We start from the raw sequence: 13893 nt of genomic DNA, 5'->3' as shown, positions 1-13893 counted from the left end.
GCCCATGTAGTGAACATGGGGGGGAATATTGCAAATTAGCTTGTCTGCTTCATAAGGCCGACTTTAAAACTAAATCTTAATCTTTGTGTGTGTGTATCTATCTATATACTTGAACAGATAATATATGCAAATATCACAACATTCAAAAGGTTTAAACAAATATATAGTGAAATGTTTGTCTCCCTCCTACCATTTCCACTCCCCAGGGATAGCCACTGTGAACAAATTCTATGTGTGTGAGTATACCTTTTTTATATTTTAGCTTTTTACATAAATAGTAACTTTCTGTACAGCTGCTCTGTATTTGGCAGGTCAGAGCTTTGGATTCACACAAACCTGGATCTGGATCCTGACCTTCCCGTTTGCTTCGTGGTGGCTCACAGCTGGCTTGGTGCATCTCATTCCTCAGTGCCTTGCCGGGCGCGTCACCTCCCCTTTCCTCTCCTCAGTGTTGTCCTTTGTGCCAGGCACTTGGGCTAAATCCAGCCTAGTGTGCCACTGCAGGGCAGGGAGAGCCCAGCTCTGCTGTTTGGGAGATAGGGTAGGAATCCATGATCCCTGGGTGGGCGCACCCAAGCCCCTCTATTAGGGCAGGGTTTTCTCAGTAGCCGGAGGTACCACCGATGGGGGTAGAAGGAGTATAACAGAGGTATTTGACTCAAAAGACCTTTGTGAGGGCAGAGACAAAGTTTTTTGTCTTTTGTTTTTTAAAGCTTAAGTGAAAAAGCATTTCCAGAACATCCCAGGTGCCTTTCGACTTCACTCCTGACCTGTGCCCTGTCAGAATTGCTTAGTTTGTGTTAGTAGTGTGGGACCGCCCTGAGCTCCTTGCAGAAGCCAAGGCAAGACTCTAAAAGGACCCTCCACAACCCAAAAGCAAACCATGGCCATACAAGGTGGGTTCTGTTGCCTTTCCCCAGGACAAGGAGTCACCCTAATTCATGCTTGGGATCCCTGTTTCTTTATGTGATTCCTGTGAGACATTCCTGTGAGTTCATGGCAGGACTAGTGGCGTGTCCTTTACAGTTTCCAGGAAGATAAATGTGCCCTGTGATTTCCAGGGTAGGACTGTGTTTCCTACACGTTGAGGTTTCCTTCCACTCTGTTTCTCCCATAGACACTTGCCCCTAACACTTTCCTCTTCTGTGCTGGGAATATCAGAATAGGAAGGCGTTTTCAGCCACAGTGTGCTCATTGCAGGTGGGCTCCTCATCTGAACCTCTGAGATAGGACTTGTGTGCTGGGTTTCCATGTATGTTTAGGTCTATAGTGGTAGTGGTAGGACTGGAGGAGATCCTCGGGGTGATTTCGCTGGAGCCCTTTTTTTTTTTTTTTTTTTTGAGACGGAGTCTCGCTCTGTCGCCCGGGCTGGAGTACAGTGGTGCGATCTTGGCTCACTGCAAGCTCCGCCTCCCGGGTTTACGCCATTCTCCTGCCTCAGCCTCCCGAGTAGCTGGGACTACAGGCGCCCGCCACCATGCCTGGCTAATTTTTCGTGTTTTTAGTGGAGACAGAGTTTCACAGTGTTAGCTAGGATGGCCTCAATCTCCTGACCTTGTGATCCGCCCGCCTCAGCCTCCCAAAGTGTTGGGATTACAGGTTTGAGCCACCGTGCCCGGCCTGGAGCCCCTTATTTTATTGTCGGGCCCAGAGAGGCTAAGTGGTTAAGACTGATGGAAGCCACAGACAAAGAAAACAGACTTCTTTCTTAGGAAAGAAAAGTCCATAGGAGGGCACTCATCTAATTTCTAAGAGTAGAAGATGTTAGGAGGGCTGGTTTTTGTTTTCTGATGAGTATAGTTTGAGACAAGTTCTGGTATTTGACTTGAAAAATAGAATTGATAACACAGAGGATTTACAGGAAACACTGTAGCTGGGCCTGTAGGTGCTCACCGCCACGCCTGGCTAGTTTTCATTTCTTTTTAAGTTTTTTGTGGAGTCACCATCTCACTATGTTGCCCAGGCTGATCTCAAACTCCTGTCCTCAAGCGATCCTCCTACCTTGGCCTCCCAAAGTGCTGGGATTACAGGCTGGAATGCAGTGGCGCGATACTCGGCCTCCTGGGTTCAAACGATCGAGACCCCATCTCCTGGGGGGAAAAAAGGTTTATTGAGACAATTCACATACCATACAATTCGCCCTTTTAAAGTGTGTGCAGTTCAAGTGGTTTTTAGTATACTCAAACAGTTGTGCAGTCATACCGCTATCTAATTTTAGAGCATTTTCATCACCCTAAAAAGAAACCTCATACCCATTAGTAGTCATACCATATTCCCCTGCACCCCTCCCAACTCCTGGAAGCCATGTTCTGTCTCTGTGGGTTTGGCTGTTTTGGACATTTCATATAAATGGAAGCATACTAGATGTGGCCTTTGTGACTGATTTCTTTTATTTAACATGATGTTGTCAAGGTTCATTCGTGTTGTAGCATGTATCAGTACTTCATTTGCTTTTATTGTTGAATAATATTCTCTCATATGGATGGGTCACATGTTGTATATCCATTCATCAGTTGATGGACATTTGTTGTGTCAGTTTCACTTTTTGGCTATTCTGAATAATGCTGCTCTAAGCATTCAAGTCCACGTTTCTGTGTATACATATATTTTCAATTCTCTTGGGTATTATACCCAGGAGAGAAGTTGTTGAGTCGTGTGGTAGATAAATCCATGTTTAGCATTTTGAGCAACTGCCAAACTGCTTTCTGAAGTGACTGCCGTTTTGCATACCCACCAGCAATGTTGGTGGGTTCCAGTTTCTCCACATCCTCACCAACGCTTGTGATTGTCGCTTTGTTTGTAGCCATCCAATGGACATGCATGGGTATTGCATTGTGATTCGGCTTGCATTCCTAGTGATGAGTGATGCTGAACATCTTTTTCATGTGCTTATTGGCCATGTGTGTATCTTTGGATAAATGTTTATTCAAATAAGTCCTGTGCTTATTTTTGAACTGAGTTTTCTGTTGATCTGCTTATTATACCCTGCATTTGGATCTTCCCTCTCTCCCATGGAGCCTGGCAGGTGGGCCACCTCTTGTGGCAGGTGCCTGTCAGTGTCATTGGGATCTGTGCTAGCTATCTTGCCTTATGTTGGGATTTAACCCCCTTTCGTATTTAAGTATGCTTAAGACCCTTAGAAACTGAAAGGGCTTTAAGTCCTAAGTCTTTCCAGGAACAGAGTTGTAATTGTTTTAAATCTGGGGCTCCACAAGCATCCTAGGGTGAGAAAGGGTTGCTAAATAGGTTTTCTTGGACAGTGGGCAAGCTTTCAAATATTTACCAGTGACATGTACCGTGGCATGCTGGGTATAAGTCTTTCTAAGGTGGAGACCATACAATCTTTTTCTTTTGAGTCTCTCTCATAGTACAATTATAGTACTTCTTATGCAGTGGGATGATGAAATATTCGTTGATTGACAGGAACATACTTTGATAACTGAGTCCTTTCTGTAGCAGTTTGACGGGTCTAAGACATGGTTGTGCCGAAGTGTGTGTGAGAGTGTCTGGTGTGTGTGCCTGGCAATAGGGGGCCCTGAGTTTCCAAAGCCTCTTGGCTGCTGCCACCTCACAGATTCTCCATGCTGGGTGGCTGTCTGCTGAGGGGCACATGTGCTGCTATTTATGTTTGGTGACTTTCTCAGTGATTGTTTTTAGTTTAGCCTTTTAAGAATCTGATCTAATTTTGTGAGTGTGTAAAGTGTTGATTTATCCGTGCCTGCTGCATGACACTGATGGTGAGTGTCTTCCGCCCTCAGCCTGGATCAGTTCTGACTGTCATGGTTGGATCACAGTAGTCCATGGGACTTAAAATTTCTTTAACATCTGAAACAAAAAGCCATTTGTAGGAGCGGATGTGTGGCCCTTTCAGGTGCCTGGGGGAGTTGCTAATGGAGCTATTCCTTTTAAAAAATTTTTCTTCTTAATTTTACTTTTTCATAGAGATAGAGTCTTGGCCTTGTTGCCCAGGCTGGTCTCAGACTCCTGGTTTCAAGCAGTCCTCCCACCTAGGCTTCCCAGCTCCTGAGATTACAGGTGTGAGCCACAGTGTCTGGCCCTAACAGTTATTCTGCCTTTTCCCTACCCACCATTTCACATCTCAGAATAGCAACACGCGGAGAGTCCATCAAAATGAATTGGTGAGTAGGTGAATGTCTGAACTAAGGATAGCTAATTTTTGAATTTGTGATTTCCTGTTTTTTGTTGACTTTTTTTTCTTTTTTTTTTGAGACAGAGTGCCCTGTCGCCCAGGCTGGAGTGCAGTGGGTGAATCTCAGCTCACTGCAACCTCCACCTCCCGGATTCAAACAGTTCTCCTGCCTCAGCCTCCCGAGTAGCTGGGATTACAGGCACGCGCCACCATGCCCAGCTAATTTTTTTTTTTTTTTTGTATTTTTAGTAGAGGCGGGATTTCACTATGTTGGCCAGGCTGGTCTTGAACTCCTGACCACAAGTGATTCACCCGCCTCAGCCTCCCTAAGTGCTGGGATTGTAGGCATGAGCCACCGTGCCCAGCTTTTGTTGACTTACTACTTTTCCTTCATCTTCAGATCTAGTCGTATATAAGTACTTTGCGAAATAAAGATTAAAAACCTCTGGTTGCCTCTTTTCTGGCTGGAACCATGGAGGGTGTTGAAGAGAAGAAGAAGGTTCCTGTTGTGCCAGAAACCCTTAAGAAAAAGTGAAGGAATTTCACAGAGCTAAAGGTCAGGCGCCTGAGAAAGAAGTTTGCCCAAAAGATGCTTCAAAAGGCAAGGAGGAAAATTCTGCATGAGAAAGCGAAGCGCTGTCAGAAGGAATCTAGGCAGATGTACAGAACCGAAATTTGAAAGGCAAGGCTGACAAGAAAAGCTGGCAGCTTCTTTGTGCCTGCAGGACGCGAATTGGCATTTGTCATCAGGGTCGGCGGTGTCACTGGTGTGAGCCCAAAGGGCCAAAAGGTGTTGCAGCTTCTTTGCCTTTGTCAGATCTTTATTGGAACCTTTGTGAAGCTCAGCAAGCCTTCAGTTAACGTGCTGAGGATTGTAGAACCATGTATCACAAGGAGGAACCCAAATCTGAAGTCAGTAAACGAACCAATCTACAAGTATGGCTATGGCAAAATGAATAAGAAGTGAATCGCTTTGACAGATAACACTTTGATTGCTCAGTCTCGTGGTAAATATGGCATCATCTGCATGAGGATCTGATTCATGAGCTCTATACTGTTGGAAAACGCTTCAAAGAAGCAGACAACTTCCTATGGCCCTTCAAGTTATCCTCTCCACAAAGTGGAATGAAGAAAAAGACCACCCATTTTATAGAAGGTGGAGCTGCTGCCAACAGGGAGGACCAGATCCACAGGCTTCTTAGAAGAATGAACTGCAGTGTCTACCATGATTATTTTTCCAATCTGGTCAGTTAATAAATAATACCTGCTCTCAAATTGGGAAAAAAAAAAATCTCCAGTTAGCATACTTTAGGTAAACACAGTAGGTTGAACATACTCATTTAAATCTACTTGCCCTAGAAGCTCTGCTAAAATAAGAGCAAAATAATTGTTTTTAAATGTATAAACCCACAAGGACACAGAATGGGAGAGAAAACAATAACAAACAAAAGATCTTCAATTTCTAGAAGGTGGAAGATGAACAGAAGACTGAGCAGAGCAAAAGCTGAAATGTTGGTACCTGCAGAAAAACACCAAGGAAAAGCCCTTTAGAAAGTATCAGGAGTTGGAGGCACCTGGTGACCCTCAAGGTGGGAATAGGGTTTCAGCCGAAAATCAGAGAGATTATGATTAGTTGACAGTCTCTATAGTGAGGAATTAAACTTCCCAAGTCATCTCTTTTAATTCTGCAAATGAGAAAATACTCAATCTCCTTTGCTGGCGAATGAGAGAGTAGACGCTTATGCACCAGATTGAGGTGCCTTGAGCAGAGCAAGGGGCAGGGTATTGCTGGACTGAAAGAAGGATTCATGAACGTCTGCACACTAAAAGAGCAAATCCCAGCCATGCTCCTGCCTGCTCCTGGAGTGCTGAGGCCATGCATGAGGCATGGCATTGGATTCCAGTCTGGAAAAAATGAGCATGTCAGAAACAAGACCTGCCATTGCCAGCATTGCCAGCATGTAGTGGCTCCTCACAGCAGTGGCCAGCTTTCTACTCCATCTAATGTGGTCCTCACCTGTTCAGAGCCTTGCTCATGTTCGCAAGGTTTCCATCATCTTCTTATTGCCTCAACTTTTTAAACTTTTTATTTTTTATTTTTATTTTTTTTGAGACAGAGTCTCACTCTGTCACCCAGGCTGGAATGCAGTGGCATAATCTTGGCTCACTGCAACCTCTGCCTCCCAGGCTGAAGCACTCCTCCCACCTCAGCCTCCCAAGTAGCTGGGATTACAGCCACGTGCCACCACTCCCGGCTAATTAGTGTATTTTTTGTCGAGATGAGGTTTTGCCATGTTGCCTAGGCAGGTTTCGAACTCCTGAGCTCAAGTGATCTGCCATCCTCAGCCTCACAAAATGCTGGGATTACAGGCATGAGCCACCATGCCCAGCCTAACTTTTTATTTTGAAATAGTTCTAGATTCATAGGAAGTTGCAAACATAGTAGAGGGCTGGCTGGACACAGTGGCTCATGCCTGTAATTCCAGCACTTTGGGAGGCTGAGGCGGGCAGATCACGAGGTCAGGAGTTCGAGACCAGCCTGGCCAACATGGTTAAACCCCGTCTCTACTAAAAATACAAACATTAGCCAGGCATGGTGGCATATGCCTGTAATCCCAGCTACTCGGGAGGCTGAGGCAGGATAATTGCTTGAACCCAGGAGGCAGAAGTTGCAGTGAGCCAAGATCATGACACTGCACTCCAGCCTGGGTGACAGAGCAAGACTCCATCTCAAAAAAAAATAGTAGAGGGATCCCCTCTACCCTTCATGCAGTTTCCCTTGGTGGTCACGTCTTATATAATCATAGACAATATCAAAACCAGGAAATTGACATGGGTGCACAATACGTGCATACAGTTCCACACCCTTTATCACATGTGTGCATGCATGTAACCACGTGAAACAGCAATCAGGATCCACAGCTCTTCATCACCACAAAGATCTCTTACTGCCTCACTTTTAAGTAGGAATGGATGCCAAGAACCACTGGATATATTCAGAAAGCTTCCAACATGAAAGGTAGAGGCCAGAGAAAGCAAAGAGAAAAATGATCTCCGAGGAGTCAGAGCTGATTCAGGCAGGAGAAAGCCGTAAAGCACATGGCGAATATACTCAGAAAGAAGAGCTAATATTTTATCCATGAAATAAAAAGTTACTATAAAAATCAGAACAGGAAAGAGGTCTTGGAAATTAAAACCATTACTTTTTTCTTTGAAGTTGACGAAGGCTCCCAGGAAACAGACTAAAAATGTCTGACATCTAGTCTGTAAAGAGAGAAAGGGAAAATTAAGGACCATAATGTATCAGAGAAACAAGAATTGTTTCAGAATGGACAGTCATAAGTTTCAAAAATGGCAAATGGAAAATGTCCTGTGGCACACTGTGTGATTCCAGAGCACTGGGCATAAAGCTTCCGAAGAGCAAAAGCAGGTCACGTACAAAAGATTGGGAATGAAGATGGATCGGAATTTTCAACCTCATTGGAAGCCAGAAGACAATGGAGTGGATTTCCTGTTTCAGTGACATGGTAGATCGAGCTAAAGTAGAATCGCTCCCATTACAATCACTTAAAATGCTATATAAGCTATAACAAGAGAATAAGAAAGAAAAACAGAACCAAAAGCAAAGCAGGAGTATAAAGCCAGAGCAGAGTAGGCAGCTCTGGGGAGGGGCAGGGTGGGTTCACTGGACCCCAAAATCGATCCTAACAGTAATAGAGGTTTGGATTTGCATGAACATGTAAAGCATGGAATTGAAACAGAAGTCTCCTCAAAGAGCCATTCCCAGGTAAAAGGGATGCAAGAAAATTTCCCCCATGGGATCAGAGAAATGTTAAGGAAGCTGATCATTGCCCCACACTCCGGATGGTGTTGGAGAAAGTCTTCTGTGAGCAGTGGAAAACATCCAAGTTCAAAGGAGTCTGTGTTTGTAACACCCACATGTTGCAGGAATGCCCAAGCTGGCACCAGAACAGCCAGCAGACCAGCAATACCCCTGAAGCTCCTTGCTTGCAGAGCAAAGGCAGAACTTTTCTAGAGTGACCCTTGTAGAGTACAGGCCTCTTGGAATCCTAGGATGCCCACAGATGATGAGCTTGTTCTAGGAAATTACCAAGCATGTAGAAATTAGAACATGAATCAGCGATCACAACAAACACAAGATTCTTCAACGTGGGAATTCAAATAATAGAAGAGATTATAATAGAATGTCTAAAGTGATTGAAGGGCTAAAAGAAGGAATAGATGTCAAGGGAAAGAATAAGACAGAATACATTTTAAAAGGGATTATTTTTTAAAGAATCAAATAAAGCCTCTAGAATGAAAACATTGAGTTAAAAACCCAATGGAAATGTTAAACACGAGATAGCATAAATTTTCAAGAGAGAATTATGGGAACTGGAAAATAGATCTGGAGAAGTTAGAATTCTGCACAGAGATAAAAGAGATGTTTGTGAGGAAGAGACGTTACAAACATGGAGGGTGGTGTGAGAGGGCCCAGCGGGAAAAATAGCATCGTAAAGGCAGCTTGAGAAGAAAGGCAGATTACCCCGCAGGTTCAATAGTGGAACTCAGCAAATGCTAAGTAGCAACAGTAGAGGCAATAAGGAAAGAAAATCTTCAGTGTGCTAAAGAAAATCAGTTCGTGGCTTACTTTTCAGCAACCAGCTTAAATTATCATTCAATAGTGAGACAAATAAGGACATTTTCACAGGAGGAAAAAAAAAAAAAAGCTGTATTTACTAAGAGACCTTCGCTGTACTTCAGGAAGAAGGAAGTAAGGAGAAAGGAGGGATGCGGACAGTAATGGTATCCAGAGGCATTGGGAAGTGCAGGTAAATCTGAATAAGCATTTGCTTATGAAAGTGATCGTCACTAATTTGGAGAGGATTAAAAACCCAAATCCCAACAAAAAATGGAAATCAATGAGGGGGTGATTGGAATGAACACACTCTTAAGTTCTTTGAACCGTTTGGGAAGTGTAGGAGGGATATTGATTGACTTCAAACTTTCTGAGTCAAGTAGACATGTTCCAATTTTAAGGGTAACCACTAAAAGAATAGAAATAGGGTTTAAAACTTTCAAACTCACACAAGGGAAAAATACGGAATTTTAGAACTAGGTCATTTGTCTAGAAGAAAGAGAGCAAAGAAAAATTATGGTAGCCAGAAGGCCCTAAAGGTAATAGAAATAAATCCACATGGATCACAATGAACATAAACAGATTATATGTGCCAGTTAAGACAGGTTCTCAGACTGGAAGACAGCAGAGCAAATCCTACAGCATTCTGAGAGAATTCCATATCCAGCCCGACTACGTCAAGTAGAACAGAAAAAAGTTATTTTGGCTGGGCATGGTGGTTCACGCCTGTAATCCCAGCACTTTGGGAAGCCAAGACAGGAGGATTGCTTGAGCCCCGTTCGAGACCAGCCTGGGAAACATGGCAAAACCCTGTCTCTACAAAAAAATATAAAAATTAGCTGAGAGTGGTGGTGTGCGTCTGTAGTCCTAGCTCCTCAGGAGGCTGAGGTAAGAGGATCACTTGAGCCCAGGAGGTTGAGGCTGCAGTGAGCCATGATCACACAACTGCACCCCATCCTGGGTGACAGAGTGAGACCCTGTCTCTAAAAAAAAAAAAAGTTCCTTTTAGGCATGTAAGGGCTGGAAAAAAGTGCCTCCCATGAACTTCTTGTGGGGAGGGGATAGAAGGAGTGGTTCTTCACCAAAACCAGGGAATTTTCCCAGGATCCAGGAAACGGGATCCAAAACAGGTGAGCAGCAGAGGAAAGTCTGAGTTAGAGAGACAGGATGGAATTCTGCAGGAGGGAGAGAGATTGACAAGAAAAAGAGACAGGCCGGGCGCGGTGGCTCAAGCCTGTAATCCCAGCACTTTGGGAGGCCGAGACGGGCGGATCACGAGGTCAGGAGATCGAGACCATCCTGGCTAACACAGTGAAACCCCGTCTCTACTAAAAATACAAAAACTAGCCGGGCGAGGTGGCGGGCGCCTGTAGTCCCAGCTACTTGGGAGGCTGAGGCAGGAGAATGGCGTAAACCCGGGAGGCGGAGCTTGCAGTGAGCTGAGATCCGGCCACTGCACTCCAGTCCGGGCGACAGAGCGAGACTCCGCCTCAAAAAAAAAAAAAAAAAAAAAAAAAAAAAAAAAAAAAGAAAAAGAGACAAAGCCCAAAGACACCTGATCGTAATTTGTAGGTAATTTGAAGATGTTTAGAAAAGTTATGGATAGGTATTTGACAAAAGTATCAATATGTACATAGTTATGTGAGGATAATTATGCAGTGGAACTTATGGAAGGATGGAGTACAGGCAAAAGGCATCAGAGGGGAGAGTAAGAGTTAGGTCATCAGGCTGGGCGCGGTGGCTCACGCCTGTAATCCCAGCACTTTGGGAGGCTGAGACAAGCAGATCACAAGGTCAGGAGATCGAGACCATCCTGGCTAACATGGTGAAAACCCATCTCTACTAAAAAAATACAAAAAAAAAAAAAAAAAAACTAGCCGGGCGAGGTGGCGGGCGTCTGTCGTCCCAGCTACTCGGGAGGCTGAGGCAGGAGAATGGCGTAAACCCGGGAGGCGGAGCTTGCAGTGAGCTGAGATCCGCCACTGCACTCCAGCCCGGGCGACAGAGCGAGACTCCGCCTCAAAAAAAAAAAAAAAGAAAAAGAGACAAAGCCAAAGACACCTGATCGGTAATTTGTAGGTATTTGAAGATGTTTAGAAAAGTTATGGATAGGTATTTGACAAAAGTATCAATATGTACATAGTTATGTGAGGATAATTAATGCAGTGGAACTTATGGAAGGATGGAGTACAGGCAAAAGGCATCAGAGGGGAGAGTAAGAGTTAGGTCATCAGGCTGGCGCGGTGGCTCACGCCTGTAATCCCAGCACTTTGGGAGGCTGAGACAAGCAGATCACAAGGTCAGGAGATCGAGACCATCCTGGCTAACATGGTGAAAACCCATCTCTACTAAAAATACAAAAAAAAAAAAAAAAAAACTAGCCGGCGAGGTGGCGGGCGTCTGTCGTCCCAGCTACTCGGAGGCTGAGGCAGGAGAATGGCGTAAACCCGGGAGGCGGAGCTTGCAGTGAGCTGAGATCCGGCCACTGCACTCCAGCCCGGGCGACAGAGCGAGACTCCGCCTCAAAAAAAAAAAAAAGAAAAAGAGACAAAGCCCAAAGACACCTGATCGGTAATTTGTAGGTAATTTGAAGATGTTTAGAAAAGTTATGGATAGGTATTTGACAAAAGTATCAATATGTACATAGTTATGTGAGGATAATTAATGCAGTGGAACTTATGGAAGGATGGAGTACAGGCAAAAGGCATCAGAGGGGAGAGTAAGAGTTAGGTCATCAGGCTGGGCGCGGTGGCTCACGCCTGTAATCCCAGCACTTTGGGAGGCTGAGACAAGCAGATCACAAGGTCAGGAGATCGAGACCATCCTGGCTAACATGGTGAAAACCCATCTCTACTAAAAATACAAAAAAAAAAAAAAAAAACTAGCCGGGCGAGGTGGCGGCGTCTGTCGTCCCAGCTACTCGGGAGGCTGAGGCAGGAGAATGGCGTAAACCCGGGAGGCGGAACTTGCAGTGAGCTGAGATCCAGCCACTGCACTCCAGCCTGGGCAACAGAGCAAGACTGTCTCCAAAAAAAAAAAAAAATTAGCCAGACGTGGTGGCGGGCGCCTGTAGTCCCAGCTACTGAGGAGGTTGAGGCAGGAGAATGGCGTGAACCCGGGAGGTGGAGCTTGCAGTGAGCCGCACTCCAGCCTGGGCAACAGAGCAAGACTCTGTCTAAAAAACAAAACAAAGAGGTCATCAGGTACCAAAACAGGACATCAGTAGATAATGTCTATAATAAGTTAGGAATTAGAGGTGCAAGCATGTTGTTTATATGTATGGAGGTAAATATTCAAACAGCCAAGAAATTAGAAAGTATTTGCTTCAAAAGAGCACAGTTGAGAGAGTAAGATGGGGACTACCTTTTTTTTGTTAAGCCTTTTAGTACTGTGTTTTTTTTTTAAACTTAGGCCTGCGTTACTTTGATACAATTAAGCTAAACTAAGCAAAACTATTATTTAAAAAAATACAATATGAGCCAAGTAGGTCCTTTAAAATTTTTTAGTGACCACATTTTTTTCTTTTACTTTTTTTTTTTTTTTTCTGTGAAAAGGACCTTGAAAAGTGGCCACATTTTAAAAACATTGAAAGAAACAGGTGAAATTAATTTTGGCGGTGGAGGTGGAAGGGGTCTTGCTCTGTTGCCCGGGCTGGAGTACAGTGGCTCGATCATAGCTCACTGTAACCTCAAACTCCTGGCTTAAGGGATCCTGCTGCCTTTTTTTTTTTTTTTTTTTTTTTCAATGTAGAGATGGGTCTTACTATGTTGCCCAGGCTGGTCTTGAACTCCTGGCCTCAGGCAGTCCTCCCACTTGGCCTCCCAAAGTGGTGGAATTACAGACATAAACCACCTCACTCAGCCAGAAATTAATTTTAATGTTTCATTACCCCAGTATATATCCAGAATATCATTTCAGAATGTAATGAATATAAAAAATATTAGTGGTCAGCCGGGCGCAGTGGCTCAAGGTGTAATCCCAGCACTTTGGGAGGCCGAGACGGGCGGATCACGAGGTCAGGAGATCAAGACCATCCTGGCTAACATGGTGAAACCCCGTCTCTACTAAAAAAATACAAAAAACTGGCCGGGCGCGGTGGCTCAAGCCTGTAATCCCAGCACTTTGGGAGGCCGAGACGGGTGGATCACGAGGTCAGGAGATCGAGACCATCCTGGTCTACACGGTGAAACCCCGTCTCTACTAAAAAATACAAAAAAAAAACTAGCTGGGCGAGATGGCGGGCGCCTGTAGTCCCAGCTACTTGGGAGGCTGAGGCAGGAGAATGGCGTAAACCCGGGAGGCGGAGCTTGCAGTGAGCCGAGATCGCGCCACTGCACTCCAGCCTGGGCGACAGAGCGAGACTCCGTCTCAAAAAAAAAAAAAATACAAAAAACTAGCCGGGCGAGGTGGCAGGCGCCTGTAGTCCCAGCTACTCGGGAGGCTGAGGAGGAGAATGGCATGAACCCGGGAGGCAGAGCTTGCAGTGAGCTGAGATCCGGCCACTGCACTCCAGCCTGGGCGACAGAGCGAGACTCCGTCTCAAAAAAAAAAAAAAAAAAAAAATTAGTGGGCTAGGCACGGTGGCTCACGCCTGTAATCCTAGCACTTTGGGAGGCCGAAGTGGGTGGATCATGTGAGGTCAGGAGTTCGAGACCAGCCTGGCCAACATGGTTAAACCCTATCTCTACTAAAAATACCAAAAATTAGCAGGGTGTGGTGGCTCACACCTGTAATCCCAACTACTTGGGAGGCTGAGGCAGGAGAATCGCTTGAACTCGGGAGGTGGAGGTTGCAGTGAGCTGAGATCATGCCACTGTAGGCAGGAGCCTGGGCAACAGAGCAAGTCTACATTTCATGAATGAATGAATGAATGAGTGAATGAATGAATGAATATCTCTTTTAAACTGTAGTTCTACCTAGATTCCTGGAATTCAGTCCTCAGTTTTAAATCAACAGAGAGCCATGCAGTTGTGTGGGTTTTATGAGGGTGCTAAGGTTGTTTTGTGTTTTAAAGTTATTGGCAGTCAATCCACACCGCCCTCCATTTTTTATTGCCTTGTTTTTTATATAACTCTCTGAGGATCCGGAAAGTCCCGGTCCATTT

At 44.9% G+C, this 13893-nt stretch overlaps 1 protein-coding gene across 3 annotated transcripts in view; it reads left to right on the top strand.

The window, feature by feature from the left end:
- Positions 1–13893, top strand: part of UBE2O (ubiquitin conjugating enzyme E2 O) — a 67429-nt gene that overhangs the window by 16747 nt on the left and 36789 nt on the right. The gene's annotated exons all lie outside the window — the stretch shown is intronic.

Source organism: Trachypithecus francoisi, unplaced genomic scaffold (genome assembly GCF_009764315.1).
Source record: "Trachypithecus francoisi isolate TF-2019V2 unplaced genomic scaffold, Tfra_2.0 Lachesis_group20, whole genome shotgun sequence".
NCBI lineage: Eukaryota > Metazoa > Chordata > Mammalia > Primates > Cercopithecidae > Trachypithecus > Trachypithecus francoisi.
Note: the sequence above shows the minus strand (reverse complement) of the source record. Positions and strands in the feature narration are given on the sequence as shown.